Consider the following 22,486-nt stretch of genomic DNA (forward strand, 5'->3'; position numbering starts at 1 on the left):
GTGCTGAGTGGGTGACTCCCCATTTTTTATCAGCCATTTCCAAGGGAGGATGGCTTGAACAGGACAGCTCTTCTTTTTCCTCTTACAGAATGAATCAGGTAGGTTCATGAGCTTTGCCTGTGAAAGCAAACATCCCAAAAATGAGGGAAGAGGAGAGAGAAGCCTCAGCATAGCACTTTTTCATTGGAGGGAGCAAAGATAGATGGGCATATTAATATGAAAAGAGAGGAATCCTTCTCACATGACCTCAGCCTGAAGGTTAACCACCCTGAGATATTTCACCAGATACATAATTTGATTCCTCAACTCTCTCCATTCTCCCAGGAAGGGAATGGCAGTTTCCTATAGCCCTGATTTGCTAAAAAAAAACACTCCTTGATGGCTCCTCGCAATAACATTTGCACAGAAAATTGACATTCTTCCTCCTCCCATCAGCCCTGACACTGTTTGTTTGTGAGTTAATAACTTGAACACTCGGCTGGGCTATTGATCCCTTCTCAGAACGATCATTCTTTAGTTCCAAATACAAAAAAAAGTAAAGGAATGAGACTGCAATGGCAAAATGAATTCGGTGCTTGCATGTAGCCCCATGGCACTGGCATTGCAGGGGGACTCAGGTCCTTCCCAGCTGCTCACGATACGTTTTGCAGACAGAGCCATACAAAGCTGGATTTATTTCACTCAATTGTCAAGGAAGAGATGTTGCAGCTTGCAGGTAGAAAGTGAGTTTTCATCACCCAAAATCATCATTTAGCTTTAAATATTCATCACCCAAAAGAGGCTTCATAGAAGGAGAGCTGGTGCAGGTAGGTGTCTGTGCTAGAGATGTTCAGCAGCAGCTGTGTCTGGGTACCATCATCTCCTGTTACAGGAAAGGCAGTGAAAAAAAGCACTTCAGAGCCCCAGCTTCCCAGCTTTAGGAGAGAGGGTAGAGCAGCAGATCAGTCCCTCCATCCAGGGCATGGTGCTCTTTGGGCTGTTGATGTGTTAGATAGGACCTGGCATTCCAAAGGCAGAGCAAAGCCCCAGGTTTCATCCATTCCCTCCTGACAGCACTCCTTCAGAGTAGATCCCCCTCCACCATCCACTCTAACAAAACCAGATTAAAGGAGACATTAATGTCACTGCAATGCCCTCATCCTCCTTAACCACTCCTGTACCAGCAGGGCACCGCACCACCTCTTCCAGGGGCATCCTCCCCAGTCGTGTTTTCCTTTGCAATCTGTTTGCATACCTCTGGCTAATTGTTCTTCAGACTGCTCTTTTCAGGGTAGATTTTCATGGCAAACAATCAATTTTTCCCCAGTTGCATTTTTTTTTTTCCCTTCAAAGTCTTTGATGTCTGGGAAAATAACAGGCAACCTCAACACACGGCTGAGCATCAGGCGAGGGCTGGGAAGCACTGAGCGGAAATGCATTTAGTTGTCTGGGTCAGAAACCATTTCCTTTGTTAAATGATTATTATTGTTCCAAGAGGATTTCAGTGGGAATTGAGGGTGCTTAGATAGATGGATTCACAGGTTTGCTGAGCTTCTATAAGGGTCTCTATATCCTCCACCATAATTCTACACCATAACTTCCAACACCAATAACTCTTCTATGACTCCCAACAGATATTCCTGTGCCTTCCAAAGCAATAACTTCTCAATGAACTCCAGACCTGCCAAATCGACTGTTTTCCCCCTGTGGACTCCTGCTTTTTGGCCCTTCTCACCGCCCCCCTGGGAATCTTGACCCATTTACCTCTCCTTCTTGTTCCAAGCCCAGCGCAAGGGGAGATGAGATCAGAAAGCGATCTGCCTCAGACCTCAACAAATAGCTCTGGCACTAAAAGCTTTCAGTCATCTCCCATTTTCCTGACTGCTCTCAGCAGCCGAGGATCCAGATCTGGACCTGCTTGCACTTTTGAACAAACCTTCCCTCTTCACACAGAGCTGCCCTTTCTCACAATACTAATTTCTTCCCACTCATACCTGAAAATTGCTATGAGTGTTACAGGTCTCCCCTGGAAAAATTACTTAGGTTACACTGGGGCTAAAGAATAAACACTCAAATAAGAAATAAATTGTGATGCATTTCTTGGGTCACCACACCTCCCAATTCACCCATAAGAGAATCCTGCCAGGCACACTGACACTGAGCTGTTACCTCTCCACACACTTGATCTTAACGATGTGTTAATTAAGCTGAGGTTAGAGCTGCTTGTTACCTTATTAGTTTTGGTCCTACCACAGTAATGCTCAGTGTTCTCAATCAGGAGCAGACTCTTCCCCCCACCTCCTCCTTTTAAGTAACAAATTCTTTTAAGATCCAGTAAAAATAAATGCACACAAGCAGGCTCTGCTCTTTTCCAGGGGATTTTGCTCTGCAAGGGAAGAAAGGTTTCAACAGTGTGCTTCAATCAAAAATGAACATATGCAAGAAGGGAGGAATGACATGCATCAAAAGTTGCCCTTTTTTTTGTTGAAAGAGCATTTTTTTAAACAAAGAAAAACCCCAAAAGACTAATCTTGCAGCACTAGGCGCTGTGAACAGTCAGTCCTTGCTGCATGGTGAATACTGAGCAAGCTACAAACTGCACAGAGGAGGACAGAGGAAGGATAAATGATTTGGCTCCACTTTTGGGCTCTCCAGTTGCTATTCCAGTCAAGAACAAATTGCCCCAAACTACTGGGCCCAAACATGGCCATCCTCCCCTCAGGTCATCCCCACCCCATAAGCACACAGAAAGCAAGCAGTGCTTCTGTGTAAAACAACCAAGATTTAAAAGACAGCACTAAATTTGCTGAAGAGCATGTTAGAAGAGCATGTCCTGGTGTAGGTCTTCCCTATGCCAGGCTGCCTTCACATGGGTGCAATAAGCTGCCAGCTCTCATCAGACCCATGATGATAGGCACTCTACCTGGGGAGCAGGTATCAGAGGGGCAGCAGCTCTGCAAAATGTTCTATTCTAAAATCAAACGGAGTCCAGGGGGGAAAGGCAGCTGGGAAATGCCACAGAGGAAATTTGGGCAGGTCTTCTTAACACCAGAAGGGATGCAGGTGCTCATCCTTAGGGGGTGATGCTGCTGCCCTGGGAAACTGGAATAGCATTCCTCATTTCCACTCCCTGCCAGTCAGGGGGAAATAAGCCACATAAACCAAGAATCATAGAAGCACTAAGGTTGGAAAAGACCTCCTATCTCACTGAGTTCAACCATTAGGACCCCTCACGCAGGAGGACCCCATGCTTCTAATACTGTGGGCACCTCTGACCCTGTGGCTGCCAGCTTCTTACAGGTGTCCTCAGATGTTGGTGTAGGAGTCCCACTGAGGACAGGTTTGTGTCACAGCCCCCAGCTGAACTCCAGTGCCCTGGATGATGTGGCTTTTTAAAAGATGCCATCACACTCACACAAACCGATTACTAGGAAGCAATTAAGCTGATGATGGACCTCAGGACCACCAAGGAAAAATGTAAAAAGGAGCCACCTGTTCCTACAAAGCCCAGTTTTTGCAATGGATTTGCAACCCCACTTCATGTCATTTGTCAAACAGGAGTCAGAACTTCTCTTCCCTGGTTTTCAACCAAAATCGGTCTATGCCTTTTCTGGCTGCTTCTGAAAACCACTCACAAATGGAAATTAAGAAATGAAACCTCTAGAAACTGTTAGTGTTTTCCCTGCCCTGCACTGAAATTGTCACTTCCTTTTGCATTCAGTGCTGCTATCCTCAGTGGGAAGGAGCTGATGCTGTCCCAGAATATAACCCTTGACATCAGAAAATTTCCAAAAAGGAAAAATAAGCACCTCTTTTGGGGATAATCCATAGGAAAAAGATTTTGGAGAGGCTCAGCGATGCTTTAATGGTTAACAGAGGAGAAATGGCTCTGGGAACTGGGGTGAGAGAAGACTTTTCTGGGGAGCACAGTGTCTGCTAAAGCAGCAAGTCCCATCAGTGCTGGTGTTCCAAAGAGGTCTTGCAGCACAAAGCAATGCAGGCAGACACACAGCAACTTACTTGAAGGCCCTGGCATCCAAGCTTTGAGCAGGAAGGAGCTGCACAACTGCACTAATTATCTGCTGAACATCTGTCTCTCCCCTACTATCACGGGGCCAGAGGAGTCCTCCTGCATAGCTGAGGATTAGCGCTGGAAGAGATTTTGTTGACTGTGTGATTTTACATAGGAGGGGGAGAGGAAAAAAATCCTCAAATTCTTTGGAAGGGGTGGGTGTTTCAGGAAGAATCTCTTAGATGAAGGAGGGGAATTTGTGGTCAAAATCAGAGACCTTGCTGGAGCAAGAAGCAGGGGCTTGCCATGATGTGGGTTTGGGGATTTAGCCCCTTGCTCCAAACCAGGGGGAGCAGGAGCTTTGACCCTGTGGTCCCAAGACTGCAAGTAAATCCAGGGCATCTATTACAATCCAGAGGGTTTTCTTGTCATGGCACCCAGCCTGCTCTGCTGGCAGCAGAGGTTAATCACCGAAGACCAAACTGTTGGTGGCTTTCCAGGCACTGCTTTTGCTTCCCTGGACCACAGGGGGATTCCCAAGTTCACCAGTGGCTCCAGAATGTAACAATAAAAGCAGTAAGACTTTCAGTTGTGGTGTGGTACCTAGGGGCGGTTGTGCATCCTTCTCGCTGTCTTGGCTGGGATGCAGTTCTCCCAAAATCCCTCTAGATCCAGGGAGAGAGGCAGCAACACAAAGGACCTTGGACAGGCTCCTGGTATAAATAACCCCCTAATAAACTGAGGAGCCTCCTTTCTGTAGAGGCAAGCAAGGGGATCAGGAACAGCAGGAAATGGGACTGGGTGGTGGGAATACACCCCTAATCTTCAGTCTGTAACCCACCAACTTTGAGAGGAAAAACCTTCCCAACTATGTATGACATCTACCATCCATATTAATGAGGTCTGCAGAAATATGTGTGCAAAAAGCCTGACAGAAGCCTAAAAACCAAACCTGTGGAGAAGTGAAGCAAATTCCCTGCTGTTTAATTAGTACAAATGTCTTGTGAGCTGGGAATGTGTTCTTTGGGTTTTTTTTTTTCCTTTCAAGACCATCAGGGGCCAGAAACTTGCACAATAACACAAACAAAACATCCCTTAAAATCAACTGGTGCTTTTGGCCAAGCAGAAACAGTTGGGATTTCCAAATATGGCCCATGGGAACAACAGCCCAGGCATTCTCGGGAAGCATCTCGGAGCCTAAACTGTCTCCCAGGAATAAAATCCTTCAGTCCAGCCTGACAAAAGAGACGTTGCATGACAGTCCCTATCGTAGAATTAAGCAATCAAGCAAGCAAGCAATGCCCAGGAAAAGAGGAGCGCACCAGGCACATCCTACCAGCAGCAGAGCAGGGCTGGCCCGTGGTTGCCTCCCATCACACCTGGGCTATTGCATCCCTTCTATACCAACATCACAGCAAGTGGGGGTTTCCCTTTGGTTTCGGCTTTCTAATCCAAGTTTGGGGAACAGGACCCTTTCTTGGAGAGAATACAGGTATCCAGCATTTGTTTTGGACTTGGATGCTATATAAATCAATGGTTATTCTGCGGGGACGTGACAGAGCAAAAAATCAGACGTAAAATTTGCCAGACGGCAAGAAATGAGCTAGAAATTGTTGCTGTCTCTCCTGGGTTAGGGAGGGAATCCTGTCTCAAAGGCTTGGGATTGCATGTGTGCCGCCAGCTTCACGTAATGACATTTCCTGGGGCAAAAAGAGAAAGAAGACTATTTTAAATCACCCATGACTTACTGTCTTCCATCTCTTTTAACTGGTTCAAAGGACACGGCCACTGCCCATGCATGGATTCAAACACCAGGATGTGATTTTTGGATCCCAGCTGTGCCACCCTGAGAGAAGGGCTGAGCACCCAGAGGCCCAGACATATTTGCAAACAGATTGGGCAAATGGCTGCATGTTTGTAAGTGTATTTTAGAAATCAGATCCTGTTGGCAGGCAACTCTCAGACAGCAAGCAGGGCCAAATCCCATGAATAAATTGCTTGGAGCGAGTAGTTTGACGCGCCATTATTCATAACTAATGCAGTCCTAGTAAACAGAAAATGGAGGCCAAATCTGCCTGTATAGACACCAATGACCTCATCTATTTTCATCCTACTTACAGAGTAAAACAGGAGCAGAAGAAAGTTACCACCATCCTCTAAAAGGGGAAATGGAAGCTTTGGAGGAACAATATTCCCAACAGCTCTGGAGTGCAGTGGGAGTAAGGAGAGCAGGGACCCAAGCTAAATTCAGAGCAGAAATTTGGTCCCACCAATGCAAAGACAGAAATAAAGCCAACCGAGTCCTTCTCCCATCTCTGATCAGCTCTTGCTTAGGGTATGAAGAGCACAACTTTCCTGAGACAAGAGGAAAGCCAGAACCAGTGGAGCGGGCATGGCGCCTGTAGGGCACCCCCTTCAGAACTGCTCCTCTTCCACTTCCTAACCAGCATTTCAAAGCAGGTCATGTAGAGTCTTTTGGAAGCAGGCAAGCTGCAGTACAGTTTCCAGCCTCTCCATAGTGAAGTTCTAAGCAAAACAAACAAACAGGGAAGAGAAAAGGGAGCAACAGGCTGCTCCTCCACCCAGCACAGCAATTGCAGACTGCTCAATGCAACCACCGAACAGTTGGTTACAGCAAGCACAAGACACAACTCTCATGGTATTTTCATTCAGAAAGAAACATCAGAAGTCACTGCTGGGGCATACTGTACCAAAAAAACCCACCCATCCTGACTGCAGATGGGAAGGGACCTTCATGGAGCGCAGGTCTGCTAATGCTGACGCAGCCGCCAGAGCAGCAGCTGCTTCCAAGAAGCCGCAAGGCTACAAACCAGAGCACAGACGTGCTATTTCTGCCACATTTCCTATGTACTTTAGGAATTACATTTATTTCAATTTGGGCAACATGTAGGAAAATTGTGAACATGGCTGTGATCACTCTTCCCTTGCTTCCTTTCCTAAATAATGCAAATTTTAAAGGACTTTGCTTGCAAGCTGCTTTCACCCTGAAGAGGCCAGCTCAGCACCTCCTGAATTTACCTTAGGGAAAACTGGAGCCATTGACCTGAAGACTGCCACATTCATCTTGAGCACAAAGGGAAATACTTCTCTAAATGACAAAGAAAATTTATTATGCTGCCTACAAGTTACAGCCCATTAAAAAAATTGCCCTGATTTGAATCATTGACTTTTCAAAATAAATACTATTCTTTCATCAATAAGCTCAAAATACAAACTAACCACAAACCCTTTGGAAAAAAAAGATACATAAAAATTATATCTTTACACATTAATAACATTCATTGATCTAACTGCAATAATACTTTACCATATCACACATCAATAATACTCTACACTTTTTTTATATTAAACTATGCTACTCCCATGAAACCAAAGTCCTAAGCATTCCCCTAAAAAGTCCCTTGCAATTTCAATGCACAATGGTTACATTTCAAAGTATTAACACTAAGAGCATATTTGGTTATGCAGACTGGCATTAGCCATTCATAAAATGAATGGGGCAGCGATTTGGGCATGTCAGAAAATAGGAGCACTTTTGGTTTCTAGTAACAAAACCATGGGAGTTTTCTCTGTCTCCTCTTGCTATCACCTTCTTCATGTCTCACACCCTGAATTTATTAAGCAGCCAAAGTAGCTTGGACTGAGCTTGGCACTTCCAGGTTTCTGTGCCTCGTGGTTTTGGACAAGGTTTAGCAGGTTACAATCTGTTTATTAATGCTTTGAAGAGGGGCTGAGCAACGAGGAGGAAAAACTGGAAGATGATAATACTGTTTAGGCTAATCAAAAATACAATGGATAGGGGAGAGCATCAAAGTGAGCTGCAGTGCCAGGCACTGAGGAAGCATGGTGTGATGATAAATGCAACGCACAGCACGCTGAAAGGGAGATTTTGAACTAATCACATACATTGCTGCAGCCTAAATTAGCTGAAAACAGGAAGAAAAGTGATGTCAGCCTTTACTCTGTGGCCACGGCTAAAATGGCAAACAAAATGTTAGGTGATATATAAAGACCTGGGATCATATGTGATGCTGTAAATCAATGATACACCCTGACTGGGAACATTCTGATTAATCCTAGATATCCTGCATTAAAAAAAAAGTCAGGGCTAAAGAGTATCTGTTCAGAGACAGGCAATAAAAGCAATGAGATGCAGTGAAAGAGTGGAGCCTGAGACTTTAATTTACAAAGGGGGTGGATAAACAGGAAGAGAAAGGAGGTGCAGAGAGCAAAAAAAGGGAGCCTACAAATGTTCCTTGAATATGGGAAGGGTGGGAGGGTCCACAAACTAAAAAGGAGACTTCAAGACGCTTTATTTACACAAGTAGCACCTGGTGCACAGCCAGGTCTTGCTCTGTATTGCCAGCGAGGTTCCTGTAGACCCACAACCACGGGTAGTTTAGAACAAAAATTAGGTGTTTTGATCTCTAGAAAGACTTATAGGTGTGTGGAGGCATTGGAAATGGGTGAAGGAAGTCATGCTGTGAAAAAAAACCACCAAGGTCTAGAGAAACACCACCACAGTCAGCATAACGTCTTATGGATGAAACCTGTATCCAGACAGGAAAATGAGACCAGTTTTCCACAGCAAGTTGCTCCTGGCTGGACAGAGCCAAGGGTCAACCCATGGCCTGCAGTAGGCAGGCTCTCCTTGGCACCTCTTTGGCATATTTAGGTATTTAATGAGTTGGGTCCTCTCTCTTCTCATGTCTCCCTCAGCCCTTGGTGAGGAGCACTGCTCTCAGCACATCACTACGAATGCCATGTCCACACAGCTCTCCAGGGCAGCTGCTACCCACAGAGGGGAAACTGAGGTAGAAAGCCCAGCTTTCCCAACACCATTGGGATGTTCCTCAGTGCTTCGCTCCTCACATTCACCAGCTGCATCCTAAAAGCACAGTTGCCCAGGGGCAGATGGCAGATCCAAATCCTTGCGTGTCTCTCCCCTTTGTTTTCTGAGGTCTGGTGATTTCCCAGCTGATGAACACATTACCACCTCATTCGGCAACGCCTCAGAGGTGCTCACGTTTCAGGCCCCGTCGAGAAAAAGATGAAGTATGAAAATCCCTTTCCTTTCCAATCCAGTCCTCCCAGCACCGGCCAAGGAGCAAACACAAAACGCCTCGGAAAACAGAAAACACCGGATGTGAGAGGCTGTGCCGAAGTCACACCATATGCAGGTGTCAGGGAAAAAGGTCTCCTGTCTCCCACGCCAGGCTGCTATCTCCATCCCACAAAGCCTTCCCATGAGGGGTTAATAGCCAAGGATGATCCTTTCCCTCCACTGGCTTGTCAGTGAACTGGACTAGGCGGAGAAAGAGGAGGATTTGCCACGCCCATCGGCACCGGTAAGTATCTGGAGATGATACCTGCTCTGGAAGCCTTCAACTATGTCCATGCTGACACAGAGAGCTGCACATATGAGCCCCTGCCCCAAATATCATCTCACCATTCTGCTACAAGTGTCATTCAATGTGCTACAAGCACATTCTCCTCTTGCTACCCTCAGAGATGCAGCAAAGAAAGGGACAAAGGCCAGGGCAGGAGTTAAACACTAACCCCCAAGGCACCTCCTGGTGACATCCCTGTCAGCAAACAGCCGTATTTTTTTGTATTTTTTTTCCCACATGGCCTGCAGCATGTTATAACCCATGAGACACAAGCAGGAACTTGTCCCACCTCTGCAGCCAGTGGCTCCAGAGCCCATATTTTGGGGTATTATTTAGGAAAAGTGAGACAAGCAACCACATTGGTGAGGGAGAGAATGCTAGTCATGTTCCAGTATAATGAAGCATGTTGGACAACCTCCACCTAAGATCCTTAGGAAAAGGCATCTACTCAGCATCTCAGGCCAAGAGAGACTGATGCTTCTCAGGAAAGGTCACAGTCTCTTCCCTGAAAGGCTTTTTGGACAGGGATGTGGGTTATAGCAATTGTGGCACTGTTCCTCCCCTCAACACTCTCACAAGCTCAAGCAGACAAAAAACTCCACAGCTCTGCACCACACTGGTTTTTCACCCCATAAATAGAAACGAGCTGATCACACCAAATTCGTCCAGGATTTTATGGAAAGTGCATAAGAAAATGGGACAGAGGTTTGTTTAGTGGTGACAGCCCAGTCCTGCCTCTTTGACATTTGCTCCAAACCAGTGAACTGCACAACATTTGAACTTTTGTTTAGACAGATAGGCCTGTGTATTTAGAAATCCTTGAAACTCATCCATCTGCAAAGACAGCAACTCTCCATAATGCAAAAGCTCTAGCCGGGATGCTGAGTTCAGCAGATCTCTCTACAAATGATTCCTATTAAAGTAAAAAAATTACAATGCAAGTGTCTATTTGACAATCCAAGCCTGACCAAAAAAGAAGAAAAAAGAAAAGAATTAAAAAAAGATAATATGGTTGTGCCAGTCATCTTTACAGACCACTGAGGAGCTTAGGGAACACCCGCTCTCCATTGCCTGCCTGGTGCTCAAACTCTTCCAGAGGAATGCAGCCTCCACTGCACCCAGGACCATCCTGGTGCAGCCATCCTGATCAGGATTTGCTCAGCTCTTCAATGCCTCTAGAGATAGAAAGCACAACTTAATTGCCTGGCAGTCAGTTTGGGTATCTACCCATCTTTTCCATGAGGATCATTTCTCCTGGCACCCAGCCTGAACCTCCCATGATGTGTTTTACCCCCAGAGATTTTTGCCTCAGGGACTCAAGGGCTGATTTCTCGGTGAGATTTTTGCATCTCTGAAAGTTTATGGCTTTTTTCAGGCTTTCTCTTCTCCAGACTGAATGGTTCCAAACCATGGCTTTGGGGATGTGGGACACGCATAGGCCCCTGGCTGCTTTGTACACCAGCAGCATCAGCAAAACACTGAGAATCTCATCACAGGTGATGGATGCAGCTACACACCAGCAGTGGTCCTGATCTCACCAGCAAGGACAATGAGGTATGCCTACCAGGACCAAGGGGAAAAACAAAAACCATCCTAACAGCCTAAAGACCCCCTGAGGCAGAGTGAACTGAAGAAGAACCCTCCCTGTGCTTTCCCCTGGTGGTCCAAGAGTGTGGGATGTGCTGGGGAGACCCTGTTGGCTCCATGTCCCTTCTCCCTCTCTGCACACCATGGCAGGAGCAGAGTGCTCAGCTCGTAGCTCCCTGCCCCCCACAAAGCCTAAACCAGCAGATTATCACGTTAACGCTTCAAATGTTTAATTTCCTGCTCCAATTACACTGGTTTTGCAGCGGGAGAGGCAGGAGGGGGGAACAAGTGAAAACAAGCTGGGTGTTTTCAACTAAACCCTGGGTGACCCTAGGCTTTCCCTTCATCTCCACGGATGGGGGGTCAGTGCTCAGGCTGGCGAGTTGGCTGGATGTAGGCGTGGGAGCCACCTGAGCACTGACCTCTCAGGCCAGCAGTCCCTCTCCATGCCAGCAGCTGAAATGAAAAGATCCTTTTGTTCGGCCATCTCCACAACACTGCAGAAAAACTTGCTGCACTGCAAGAAAAACAAGGCAGCTGGTGTTGGCAGAGCAAAACGGTACCCAGCTGCAGAGAAGGGCTGAGGGAGCATCACTGGGAGAAATAGAGAATAGAGTGGAATAGGAAACAGGAACAGAGTGGAAGAAGGGCTAAAAACAGTGGGAGTAGGGAGGGGAGTGTATCAGAGTGCAGAGTAGCTACGGAGCGAAAGGAGGAGGGATGAAAAGCACAGAGGAAAACCGAGGGAGAGGGAAGGTGAGAGCATGAAAAAGGGGGACAGACTGTGGGGAGAAAGGGGGAGAGAGTGCAGAGAAAGCGAGGGTGTTGAGAAGGAAAGAGGGAGAGTGAGAAGGAGAAAAGCACTGAGGAAATGACAGGCATGCATCATGCAAAACTCCCGCAGAGCTGCCTCTGCCTGGACACTCCCCTTGCCACATCCACCGAGTTGCTCAATATTCCCCAGAGGAAAAAAGATCTGGAGGAAAAAAGATATCTCAATCCAGGTGTCTTGCAGGACAGCAAATCGAGCTTGAGTGGCTTTCAAGAAATATTAAAAAAATAAACTCATCCATAAGCACTCAGCCTAAAAGTCTGAATGGCTGCTTACAGGGAAGAGTGGGGCTCTGGGACTCAAAATCCCATGAAAAACACCAAGTTACCCCTGGTGGGAAGGCAGAGACCATCATCCTCAGCTGCGCTGGGGCAGGGGATCTTGGTTTCCTGCAAAGATGGGGATGCTTTCCGCTCGGAGCCCTTCCAAGGGGTCATCCATGGCTGTTTTTATTTATAGCTGGCTGAGTGTGCACACCCTGCACTGAGCTCACCCGAGCACACAGGGAAGGAGATGAGAAAAAAGGACTGACCTTGGGGTCAAGGCCAGGAATAGCTGCCAGCGGCCAGAAATAACTAGTGCCATATTCGGCCCTGGTTCTTCGAGAGCTGCTGGATCGGAACATGGTGTTTCCAAGATTTCAGCTCCAGTCGTGATAGGATTGCTTTCTCCCTCTGACTCATGTTTCCCCAACAAGACCCCTCCATATCAGCTCTCCAGCTCCAAAAAATCTGCTGGGTGGATGGAGCAGGTGGGAAGGGGCAGGAAAGCAATCCAGCGGTGGGGAGGGGATGACTGACCTCTGGAAAATGTGCTGGAAAAGCATGGGAGGCAGGTCGCGAGGAGGGACGGGTTTCAGCACCTGCTGCGGCAAAGCCTGACGCTGACCTGGGAAGGGGCGACGCAGGGGAGAGGATTCCAGAGGATTTTGGCAGCGTGCAGCGATCAGCACGCAGCTCGATGACTCCTTTGGGTGCCTGCGAGAATCTCAGCACATGAGATCAACGTGGACGGTGTGCAGGCACGAAGACCATCACGTGCACGCCTCCGTTCACCCCCCCAGAGCCTGCGAGCACAGAAACCACCTCCGCACCCCAGGCATGCTGGGTGTGGGCAACCTCCCCATCCCTCTGAGCACGTGCATGGATGAACACACATGTCCCTTCAAACACAAAGCCTGGTGCAGACCGACACATCTAGCCCCCATGAAAAGGACTTTCTGGGCTGCCCTGGCGGGACCTGCCTGCAAATGCCCTGGATCCCAGCACACCCACGTTGCTCCGTGCTTGGCTGTGATGGAGCATCCTGCCCTTTCAGGTCAGGGAAAAAGGGTGGAACCTTTCTTTCTAGGATCTCTGCTTGTTATGGAGATGGCTGAGAGACCATGGGAGTGGGAAGGTCAAATCCTGCTCCCTCCAGCACCAGCACCCAAAGCTCAGCCACTGCCAAAGGCAGAATCCAGTTATTAACTCTCCAGTACCAAATCCAGAGGGGAACACTCTGATGGGTAAGTGGAAGATGAAAACAGACAGGTGGGGCCTGTACTAAAGGCCTGGGTGAGCAGTGCTAGCTTGCTGGCTACATGGCCTGCAAAGAAAATTGCCTCAGGTTCTCTGCAGAGACAACATCCTCACTCCCTACTGATCAAAGAGGAGATTTGAGCAACTCTTCTCCCAACTAATCTGTGTATTGACTTCCCTGGAGAGCCTCTCAGCAACCCCAGGGTATTGAGGGAGGGATACTGGTGTGACTGCATGATACTCCTCCCTCTCTCCCAACCTGATCCAGAAGAAACATGACCTGTCCCTTTGGCAAGGTCTCTCTGGGTAGCCACTGCCTGCTGACACAAGGCCCTCCCTGTTCCACGCTGAAGGGCTGAGATGCAGAAAGAACTGTCTCCTGGCTTCTTTTCTGCACGGTCTTGAGCCACATTTTAGATGTGGAGGGAAAACCGGGGCCCACCTGGTGCTGCTCCTCAGCTGGACTGCCGCAGCACAGCACAAGACCAGTTCTGAGCACCCCTTCTTCCCAAGAGCTCTGGAGGATACTTCAAGCACCATCAACCAGACCACTGCACGATAGATATCCCCACTGTCAGACAGGGAAAATATACAACCCTTTGCTCCACTAAGCCCTTCTTCTGCTTAATTTTCTGATCTGAATGATGTTCTTCCCAGTCCCTTGCTGCTTTTGTGTATTCCAGCTGTGTGAGCTGTGAGGAGCTGGGCAGGACAAAGCCGATCAGGTAGGGAGGCAGCCCGGGGAAGTCTCCCAGCCCAGGTGGATGTGTAGCATCAGATAGCTCTCACCAGGTGGCAGTAGGTCGTGCTCACACGGCTGGGGAGTGAAAGAAGAGCCGGAAAAAGCAGAGGGAAAAATCAGAAAAATAAAGCATGCTCTAAGCAAGACGTTGAGTAGAGAACAAACAGTGCTTGTCGAGACTTTCCTGCCTCCCGTGAAAATACACACAAATGCAGGATTTTTTGAGGGGTGGCTTGCACAGGGCTGGAAGACACCATTCCTGCAGGTGTTACCCATCACCTCCAGCTATCCCATACTCCCATGGCATCTCCACACACAGGTGAGCAGTGTCCCAGTGGATACATATCCTACAAAGTGGATCGAAGAGACACGGAGCCAGGAGCTGCCAGGAGCACAGGAGGAGGTCTGCAGCATGCACCAATTGGGGGAATTCATCTGTCCAACCAAGACACACCAAAGCCCTGTGATCCTGCCCTGTGCTCATGGGGCAATGGAACCAGGTGATCTTTAAGGCCCCTTCAAACCCACAGCACTCTGTGATACTCTGAGAGGTCCTTCCTCAGACCCATCAAGGAGCAACAGCATCCCTTTGAAGCTTCTGCTTGCAACATGCTTCTGAGCCCGGACCACCTCAGCCCAAAGCCCTGCAGAGAAAAGTTTTAGCTCCAGGGGAGCTAAGAGTCCTAGTAGGACAGGACAGAAGCAGGGGGGTTTGTGCATGCACATCTGGAGCAGAGCCAGTCCCAGGGAGCCCATGGAGACCTCCCTGCCGTTCCAGCATGCAAAACTCAGCATCTGGTCCCAGGGTTCGTTGTTGGGTTTTTGGTGGTTTTTTTTGGTTTTTTTTTTTTGGTTTAACAAACTACTCTCCAGCCTTGTAAGGCGAATCCCCACTGTGCCCAAATAAGCTGAGTATTTTTGGCTGCTCTCCCTGCAGCCTTGGGCTGGCCTTTGGGAAATGCACACCCTCTGGCCCTTCATGCCCTGGAAATTGAAGAGGCTGCCTCTTCTCCACGCCAGAAAAGGGATTACAGGACACGCTTAAGGGCTTGAATTCATAACCTTCAGAGTCCCCCAGAGCTGGGGACCCTCCTGCCTGAACCGCGGCAGCGGCACCACTAGCCGGCAGCACTGCCAGCATGTCCCTCCCAGGCATGCAAAGGGCACGGACACTATCTAGGTTTCAAGCCGGGACAGAACGTGCCGACCCTCTGGGCTGCTCACAATTAACAGCTTCTGAGGCTGCATGGAGACAAATTACTATAATTTAACAAATAGACGTTATCTTAAAACGAGTGTCTTACCCAACAGCTATTGATTCCTGCTCCCCTTCCAAAGAACTCACCGCAATTAAGTTGTCACATCTCTAATGCCCACGTAAAAATGAGTCAGCTCCAGTGTCTCCCAGAAAACCTTGTCTGTGCAGGATTACAAAACCCAGCACACGAGTTTCCTTTTTACTCCTGTATTAGCCAGAGATGAAATTTATCTCGGTGGTAGACGGCAGAGCTTTTATCTGCATCCCTTTGGCTGCCATGCAGCTCACAGACAGCTAATGTTTTACCTTTCCTCTTTCAAACTGCCAAGGGTTTTGTCCTCCATAGGCTTGCAACCCCTGCACAGCTGATCTTTGGCTGCTAGAACAGCAGGGCATGCTGCAGAGACCGGAGGCAGCTGGTAGGAGCCCATCACTCCACAGGGCTGGCACAGGGATGCTGTGGGTTCTGCTGTCCCACGGCCAGTCCCTGCCCTGCTGGGAATCCTGCTGGCTCCTGTGGAACACAGTCTGAGCAGCCCCAAATGCACTGCATTAGCATGCTGTGCCTCAGTTTCCCCACTGCCACAAAGGGAGAGTTGGTGACACCTTTCCCAAGCAGAGCAGCAGCAGCAGCAGCAGCATGGGTCCTAAGAACATCAGTCCCGGCTTGAAACTGAGGGGGGATTTCCTCCCTGAGAGCAGGTGAGGGGACTGTGAAAATTGCTTTTTCCTCACTCAAATGGCCAGTTAAACTGCTGTTTTCATACTTGGACTAGGATCTCCATCATGACACAACCATGTTTCTCTTGCTCCACAGTGGAACAGCTCAGGGATTTACATGCTGAGGCAAGGCTGCTCCCCCTACACCCTTCCAGGGACCCCATGGAGCAGCCAAGATGCTTCAGAGAGATGGAGGCAAGGTGAAAAAGCCCTGGCCATTCAGTAGAATCTCATAGTAGGATTGATTCAGTTCCAGGACAGCCAACAGTACCTTCCAGATCCTAAAGGTTTACATTTCCAGTGCCCCAGACTGGGTCAAGAGGAGGATTCCTACCCCACTGCTGCTCACCAAGAGACAAGGAGAGGGCAGCTGAGGGGGAAAAACAGAACAGAAAAACAGCATCAGGGGTAAAAAGCCAGAAGGAGACTGTGATGCCAGACATTGGGAAGGGATCTTTACAGAAACTGGTGAGCTAGACCCTAATTACACACCATGCACTCGGGCAGTGAGCCACCAGCTGCCACTCATTTCACCGATGCGGCGGATAGATTTGATAATCACTGTCATGCAGTGGGGATAATCTTCCTCTCTCCATTTCTGGACACTAATTTCACTGCAGGGGGAGTTGCAGCCAGCTCTGCAGAGAGCCCTGTACCTGTGTGCAGAGCCAGGGAAGTTTAGTGGTGCGGCTACAAGCACCCAGATGGGCAGGGGTGCATGGCCCTCTCTGTGGGCCCCCAGTGGGAGCATCCCACCCCAAAACCTCCCTGCAAAAGGGGACTCTGTCTCCTTCACTGGTGAAGTGTCATTTATTGATAGCATCCCTGTGAAGCAGGCAGGGGCTGAACAAATGCACAAGAAAGGTTCTGCAAAGCATCATAAAGGCAAGAGGAAAAGCCACACTCATAAAATACCAAATGCCAGGAGTTAATAGGGGGCACTACGGATGCCATGGCTCTCTCCTCTGCCCTGGAAAGACCTCGAAGGAGCTCAGCATTGCAACTGTTTTACCCATGGCTTGGAGCCCAACTATCCCTCTCTCATTCCTAAGAGGACAAAGTGGCTCCCAGCAGCAGGGCTGGGTCCCCGCTGGGGCAGGCGTGGATCAGAAAGCCCCCCCAGTCCCCAGCTCCCATCCCCTCTGGAACGTCAATCAGGCACCTGCCAGCGCAGCCAATTCACTTCCATTTGGAAAATTAAAGAAATAAAATGAATCGTTTGGTTAATTTGAAAGGGTGGCAGGAAGCAAAGATGCCTTGGGCTCGTGCCAGCGTGCGGAGCTCTGCTCATCCGCAGGGTTCTGCTGGGGCAAAGATCAGCCTCTTCCCTTCCTCTGTCTGCTGGGCCAAACAGCCCCTGTCCAGGGGGCTACAGGGGCTCTCAGCCTGCTCTCACCAGTCCCTGTGCCCCAAAACTGGGCAGCAGCTGGCAAGCACAGGGATGCTCACAGCAGTGATGTCCCCCAAGCACTACATCTGAAGAACCTGGGGACAGTTGCCCTGGGAATTCTGTCCCACCACTGCTGGGAGGGTGAAACCACTTCCTCAGAGGCACCTGGGATTTGAGGTTTTTTGGTTTTTTTAATTTGTGCTTTAACCTCTTTGACCTCGGCTGGTCTCCTGCACAGCACAAGAATGGAAAGGAGGAACAAAGGTGGAGGTGAAAACAATAGGGAGGTGCATGGCAAAAAACCTCCCAAAATGTCATCTCTCTGCATCCCTATGGGCTCTGCTCTGGAAATGCACAACCCTCCTGCTGCCCCAAACTTTCAAGATTTTGTGGACATGACAAGAAATTCTCCCTGTCTCAGCTGCACTGGTCTCTGGGGCAAACTTCCACTCACCAGAGCTGGCCTCATCCTAATTCTGCAGCCCTACAGCCTGCAGGATTCACTCCTGCTCTGTCCCAGGAAAAGCAGAAAGAGCCACCAGGAGACAGGACTGAACCCTGGGCTGTGTCCTTCCGCCTTCCCAGGGTATCTTACTCACTTGAAAGACACAACCATCATCTCATTGCTTTTTCCCTCTCCACCCCCCTGCTCTCCCCCCTCCCACAACAAAGGCGAATCCCCAAATCCCAGCTCCTTCCTGCCAAAGACACGTGCACCTGCAGAGCAGCTGATGCCAACATCCAGAGCAGAGCCAAGCACAACAAATGGGCTAAAGAGCCCTCACAGCACAAAGACCAGCTTACAAAAACAACTGTATTTCACCCAAACTCTATTAAACTGTCCTGGGTTATTGCTTCGTTTCCTTTCCCACCACTGAGGATCAAATGAGATTTCTGTGGCTACACAAGAGATGCTCTCACATCTCTACCTTCAGCTGCCCCTTCTGTGCTATGTGCAGGGGGAAACTCACTGTGGGGTGGCACAGCTTTGCATGCAATTAATTTCCCTTCTAAGATGACTTTTTCACACTGGGAAAAATACAGCCAGCAGCAAATTCCCATGCACAGTAACCCAACAGGGCAGCCAAACCCACTGCAAGAGCCCAGAGAGTCCTGAGTGCTGGGGTCTCCTTGCAAAGCCTGAAAAATGGGGTTACACAGGCTTCAGGGTCAAAAAGGACTGGTGTGATGGTGATACCCACTAGCACAACCCCAACACTCCTCACCATCACAAGCTCCAACCCCGCTATTTGTGCAGCAATTAACAAGGTATTAATCACGGAACAGGACATTGCTCGCTTCCCTGTGAGTATCCCTCCAGTTTTACCTTCAGCCTTCTGGGTTCTCCTCTGGCAGACGTTGAAAGCCAGCTGCAAACTAGGCTCTCCTTGTTTATAAGTCAGAGGATTTAAGAGCCATGCAAGAGATTCAGGCCATGGCTCCCATTAATTTCACCAAGTTTTACACATCGAAGCCTTAGCCATCAGTTCCTAACAAAAAAAAGAGGCTTGCTTTGAGGCAAAAAATAGCCAAGGAAAATGAACTTTACTTCCAGAGGCTTTTCGAAATAGAAATATCTAAAATGCGAAAGTTCTTGCAGGTACTCACCAGGCTTTGCAAATAGATAAGAGTGTCTGGAAACTAAAATCTCAAAGATTTCCACTGCCTGCCCTGTCCCATAGTATCTGCACACACACCCCCACACCAGCTTAGCCATCATCACTGTCTGGAGAGGAAACACAGAAAAAGTCCAAGAAGTTTAATGAACTGTCACAGCTTAACAAACTAATCCCTGCTTATGCTCACCTCATCCCAAATGCGAAGCTGGGGGGAAAAAAAAAGTGTACAACTTGAGGCAGATATCTCTTATCTGCTCCATTGCTCTGGAAGGGCAGAGGAGTGAGCAGGGGCTCCTGGGTCATGGTGAGGGACTACCTGATCCTCCTCAGTGCACACCCAGATCTGAGCAATTACCTTGCAATAATTTCCCACTAACAGTTGGTGTCTGTTTCCCAGAAAAAAAATCAGCTAAAGGTAAGAAATGTGCCTGGGAGCAGCATGGTTTATGAAGCCCTCGTGGAAAGATGGCTTTAAATTTGGGCATGCATTGGGTGCAGAAGGCCCCTGGCGCTGTTTGTTCATGGCACCCAACTTGGCCTCTGCAGAGAGCTGGATGGCAGCTCAGCAAGCAGTGGTGGAGGCAGAAACAAAGCACAAAACCTGGAGGAGGCATTTTCCTCCTGCTTCCACTGAGCCCTGTAAAGATCTTCCAAAAGTTCTGGGGAGAGCACTGAGTCTCCTCCAGAAGAAGCTAAAGCACGAGCTACTGGCACATCAGCTGTCCTTCGCGAAGCTGCAGTAGCCCAGTAGCTTGATCCCAGTGTTGTCACACCCACAGGGCTGAGTGCCCCACCAGCAGCCAGAAACAGGGATGTGAGGCAAGTTCCTGCTGGGTGAGCTGCTCCTGAGAGACGTAAACACTTGCTGCAGGAGGCACTCAGTAAATATCTCGCAGCAGTGCAAACAATAGCAAGTAGCATTTTCCTGGTAAAGAAGCACCCAGGCTTTCAGTCAAAGCTCAGGGATATTTTTCCTTCGGCCCTTTACTGAGCCAAAGTAAAAGGATCTATCAAAAGAATTTATCTCTCCCATCTCCCTTATAAACATGCACACACACACACAACTAGCTTCTTGTTGCCAAAATCCTTCCCCTCCACATGAATGGCTTCATGGCTACAGCAGAAAGAGGAGAAACTGGTCATGTGAAACATCATCTACCCCTACCCAGCAGCTGTGATGTTCATAAAAACCAGTGCCTGCACAAAGTATCACATTGGCATCATGTGGGCACTGTTTCAGAGATGCCTGTAGGACAGCTGGTACCAAACTGGAAATGACTGCAGTGACACCCTGCTGTAGGTTTAGGTGAGCAGCAAAGCCTGGGTGCAGATGTTAAATCAGCTGGTAATTCTATATCCCCCTGAGAAGGTGGGATTTGTTTGGTTTGGCTTTTTTTTTTTTTTTTTTTTGCTTCTAGGTAATACTTTTCTGACATGGCAAAGAAAACCCTGGTTCCATCTGATGTTGGCTCTCTTTAAAGTAGTGGAAATACCAACTCTATTGTCATTCTGTCTCACAGGGGTGACTTTTTGTCTTCCCTTTCTGTGTAAGTTTATAGGAATACCTTAAAAACTTTCCAAAAAAAAAAAATTACAGAACAGCACAAAAAGGAAGGAGCTGAGAAGCTGGTGGTGGTCCCCTGGGGTGTGGGAGGAGGTAGGAGGTTAGGTCACACAGCACAGATTTGCTTTTCACATCTTCTTCAGGAAGACATCAGTGGCTTCGGCTCAGCCCCCCATTGCTGCTAACACAACACCCCGAAGAAATTATTCTCTGCAGGAAAGCAAACAGGGTGAATGGCATCTGCTGCCAAACCCTTACATCTCACAGTGGGAGAGAGGGGAGACCAAGAGGAAATGAAAAACAAATCCCAGAGCTGGGATGTGCCGAGGGGTGGCTTCGGCGTGGTGTTGTCTTTGTCGGCAGGGTGGGCTCCGCGGGGATCACCGCGGGAGAGGGGATTAAGCACTCACATCCACACATGCCTCTGTAAAAGCTGGGGAAAGGGGCAGATACTCTGAAAACCAACAGGAGGGCAGGGCAGGGTAGTTATATCCCCGTGGGTTCCACACCTGCCCGAAGCACCTGCAGAAGTTTATGTGTTCGGGACACAACCCCATGCCAAGGCATGGTTCCTACCTGCTCTGCTGCAGCCAGCCTAGAAAGACTGAAAGAGATGCACACAGAGGAAGAAAGGGAAGGGGAAGAGGTGAGGTGGTAGCATTAAAATATAAATGAGATGATACAGCTCTGTAGATACTTTTAAAACTTCCCAGATGGAAAGCCACATGTAACCAAGTCCCCACACACCATTAGCACATCACTTATTAACCACCCATTAATGAAAGGGCTGCAGATAGCACAGTTCCCTCTTCTGCTACTACAATGCTTTTCAGCCAATCCTCCTTCCAATTTCATTGAAAGAAATTCCCCCAAAAGCTAATACCCGAGAGCTGCACCTCCATTTCTCGTTTCCATTCGTTCAGTCAAAGCTTTAAGAGCAACAAATACAAGCAGAAGCAGCTCCACAGCAAGTTTCCAGTGAGTCTTTTTTCCATGCAGGACTTGCTGTGCACCAGTGAAACCCCAGAGCCCCTCTGGAAACTGGAATATAGGTTCTCTCTCCAGCTCTGCCCACAAACACACAATGAAACGTCTTTTTATTTTTTTTTATTTTTTTTTATTTTTATTGCAGGAAAATTATTTGCAAACTGACCCCTAGCCCCCTAAGAAGAGGTAATGCCACCTGCTATTTTCTGATGAGATTCAATGGCTAGCAAGCTCTGTGCAGAAGTATTTGGTTTTTCCCCACAACCTCTGTGGCTGACTGACTCTTGTGCTGTGCATAATGCTCCTTGAGAATAATTCTGCATCAATATTGCAGAATACTACTGCTAATAGGCATATCTTTCAAGACATGAGTATTTGTACAGCCCTTCTGTAGTTTCAGAGAAACAACTTGCTTTTTGGATCCAGTAATAATTTCAGCAAAACCACAGGCACAAGAGATTCAGTTTTGGACTAAGCAACCATCTCATCACTCTGCTGTTTATAAAACTTTTAAAATATATGTACAAACATAAAAACATCACCCCCTGCTTGCACACATACCACCTTATTTGATCAGACCTCATAAAAGACCAGATGCTATCTTGGAAAGTAACTTCCTCAGGAAAACAAACTGCCTGTAGTAAATCCCAGGGCCAGCACGGGCAGCTGCCCCTGCGTGCTGTCTGCGTGGGGCTTGCCACCTTGTGGAGTTTCGGGACAAATGGGGCAGGATTGGAGCTCTGCAAAGCAGGAAAAGAACAGAGAGAAGCCATGAAAATCTCACAGCGCCTGCTAGCATGAAGATGGGCTTCACGCTGGGGTTCCGGGGTGATGGAGGCAGCCGAGCAAAGGGGAAAAAAAACCC

At 48.4% G+C, this 22,486-nt stretch overlaps 1 protein-coding gene across 8 annotated transcripts in view; it reads right to left on the reverse strand.

The window, feature by feature from the left end:
- The window catches only part of CNTFR (ciliary neurotrophic factor receptor), a 202,980-nt gene that overhangs the window by 108,056 nt on the left and 72,438 nt on the right, over positions 1 to 22,486 (reverse strand). The gene's annotated exons all lie outside the window — the stretch shown is intronic.

This window comes from Pseudopodoces humilis, chromosome 4 (assembly GCF_049639895.1).
Source record: "Pseudopodoces humilis isolate 2021_Gansu_Grassland_sample_001 chromosome 4, ASM4963989v1, whole genome shotgun sequence".
Taxonomy (NCBI): domain Eukaryota; kingdom Metazoa; phylum Chordata; class Aves; order Passeriformes; family Paridae; genus Pseudopodoces; species Pseudopodoces humilis.